The sequence below is a fragment of the Suncus etruscus genome, chromosome 5 (genome assembly GCF_024139225.1).
Source record: "Suncus etruscus isolate mSunEtr1 chromosome 5, mSunEtr1.pri.cur, whole genome shotgun sequence".
NCBI classification, from domain to species: domain Eukaryota; kingdom Metazoa; phylum Chordata; class Mammalia; order Eulipotyphla; family Soricidae; genus Suncus; species Suncus etruscus.
Window position 1 is genome coordinate 90416624 of NC_064852.1, and position 3290 is coordinate 90419913.

The following is a 3290-nucleotide window of genomic DNA, read 5'->3' on the forward strand; positions in this document are numbered from 1 at the left end:
GAGAGATAACACAGCGGTGTTTGCCTTGCAAGCAGCCGATCCAGGACCAAAGGTGGTTGGTTCGAATCCCGGTGTCCCATATGGTCCCCCGTGCCTGCCAGGAGCTTTTACTGAGCAGACAGCCAGGAGTAACCCCTGAGCTCCGCCTGGTGTGGCCCCAAAACCAAAGCAAACAAACAAACAACAACAACAACAAAAACATGGGCCTCTTCCACGCCAAGTATACACCCTGAAACATGCATTTCTAGTTCTACTTCAAGGAAATGGCTAAGATTATATTAAAATTAAGATCGCTGGGCCTGGAGAGATAGCACAGCAGTGTTTGCCTTGCAAGCAGCCGATCCAGAACCAAAGGTGGTTGGTTTGAATCCCGGTGTCCCATATGGTCCCCCGAGCCTGCCAGGAGCTATTTCTGAGCAGACAGCCAGGAGTAACCCCTGAGCACCGCTGGGTGTGGCCCAAAAACCAAAAAAAAAAAATATATATATATATATTGAATATCAATATACAATATATAAATATATCAATATACAATATCAATTTGTAATTAATTAATTGTAATTAACTAAAATTATATTGAATATAATCATATTTAATGTATATGTTAAATGAAAAGTAAAAATTTCTATCAACATTTTTGCCATCAGATTAATAAATAATAAGGAATATTTATAATGTGCATGACTGAATATTGCCTTCAGTGTGAGACAGTAGTTTGAACTTTTCAAAAATATTTTTGTTTTGTTTTTGATTATATCAGTAGTGTTCAGACTTATTCCTGGCTCTATGCTTAGAAATCACTACTGGAAGCACTTGGGGGACTACATGGGGTACTGAAACTGAACCCAGGTCTGCAGTGTACTAGCCAAGTGCCCTACCCCACTATCTTTCCAGCTCCCAAACTTTTCAATTTTTGAAACTATGCTCTCATATCATTTTTTTTAATTTTAGTGAAAGCAAAGTAATTGCCATTTTTGGGCTAGAATCTAGAAAATATAGTCTGTCTTCCCACATGTAGGATGGGTTATTTTCAAAAGTATTTATGCAGTATCAAGAGATAGCATGGAGATAAGGCTTTTGCCTTGCATGCAGAAGGACGGTGGTTTGAAACCCGGCATTCCAGATGGTCCCCGAGCCTGTCAGGAGAGATTTCTGAGCGTAGAACTAGGAGGAACCTCTGAGTGCTGCCGGGTATGACCAAAAAAAAAACTTCTTTTTCTTCCTTCCTTCCTTCCTTCCTTCCTTCCTTCCTTCCTTCCTTCCTTCCTTCCTTCCTTCCTTCCTTCCTTCCTTCCTTCCTTCCTTCCTTCCTTTCTTCCTTCCTTTCTTCCTTCCTTCCTTTCTCTCTTTCTTTCTCTTTCTTTCTTTCTTTCTCTCTTTCTTTCTTTCTTTCTTTCTTTCTTTCTTTCTTTCTTTCTTTCTTTCTTTCTTTCTTTCTTTCTTTCTTTCTTTTCTTTTCTTTCTTTCTTTTTCTTTCTTTCTTTCTTTCTTTCTTTCTTTCTTCTTTCTTTCTTTCTTTCTTCTTTCTTTCTTTCTTTCTTTCTTTCTTTCTTTCTTTCTTTCTTTCTTTCTTTCTTTCTTTCTTTCTTTCTTTCTTTCTTCCTTCCTTCCTTCCTTCCTTCCTTCTTTCTTTTCTTTTCTTTTCTTTTCCTTTCTTTCTTTCTTTCTCTTTCTTTCTTTCTTTCTTTCTTTCTTTCTTTCTTTCTTTCTTTCTTTCTTTCTTTCTTTCTTTCTTTCTTTCTTTCTTTCTTTCTTTCTTTCTTTCTTTCTTTCTTTCTTTCTGCTTTCCCTTGACCCCGTAATACTTTTTCACTTTCAGGTACTATTGTGTGACTATCTAAAATCAGATTAAAGTGATAAAAATCATCCATCTTAAAAGAACACTATTCCTAAGATAAAATAATACAGAAAAAAAGTCCTTCAATGTTTGTGAAAATCATGTATCAAGCAAGAGAAAGTTTTATTATATTGAATTTAGAATAATATATTTATAAGCCAGCTTCATAATGCTCCCTTTAAGGAAGCTGACATTTCTCAGTTTGGAATATACAGAAAACAGGTACATGGGTTCAGGGAAGTTTATTTTCCCAGCTGAACTAATAAAACCACACAGGCACATTTATGTTTTATTCATAGAAGGAACAAGGCATGAATATTGTTGTTCATTTTAAGTCCATATAATGTAGAATGAAAGGTACAATGCAATAATCTGCTGTTTCTGTGGGAAGTCTGAAGGCTAAATATTAAATATTTGATTTTTGTACCAAAATTTGAGGTTTGAAAACTGGTGATTTAAAAATTTCATTCATTATTTTTATTGTTCACCGGGCTGCTGCAGCAGGCTGTCACCTAATTCTTATTTGGGAATGTCTTCGCGTCTATGAGTTGCTTTTAATGGAAATACCTTTAGATTTTACTAACGGGTTGACTTATAAGTTATCTTTTCTAAGTCCTCTAGAGATATTGCTTACAAATATGGTCCCCAAGCCAGGAGTGATTTCTTTTTTTTTTTTTTTTTGGTTTTTGGGCCACACCCGTTTGATGCTCAGGGGTTACTACTGGCTATGAGCTCAGAAATCGCCCCTGGCTTGGGGAGACCATATGGGACGCCGGGGGATCGAACCGCGGTCCGTCCTACGCTAGCGCTTGTAAGGCAGACACCTTACCTCCAGCGCCACCTTCCTGGCCCCTCCAGGAGTGATTTCTAAGCACATAGCCAGGAGTAAGCCCTGAGTGTCACCAGGTGTGGCCCAAAAACCAAAAACCAAAAAAAAAAAAAAAAAAAAAAAAAGAAAAACAAAATAGAAAAAGAAACCTGACTATGAAAGACCCAGTAGGACAAACCCTGATTTTTTTCTTTCTCCTCCTCCTTCATCCATGCAAAGCATTGCTTTAGAGCAAATCATATTCCTAGCCTCCAGGCATGCCTGCCTTGTAACGTCAACTACTTTATAACTTCAACAGAATATGACCCCATCTTCTAGTAACTTATTTAGTCTTAAATACATTTCCGAAGATTTCAATTTTAGAAATCTGCACTCAATAAATACCTACTGAGAGAATGTGAAAGAACCCTTTTCCTATGAAGGGCAGAATTAACTTAAGAAAGATTAACTAAAATTAACTAAGGGCACCATTAACTAAGAAAGAAGTTTTATTATGGGACAGAGTAACAAGATGAAGTAAATTATCTTATAATTCTTAAATCACATTCTCAATTTTAAATGTGTGCCATCTCTTGAATAAACAGCGAAGGGTTCAGTAAGTTATTCACAAATATAAGTTTTCAC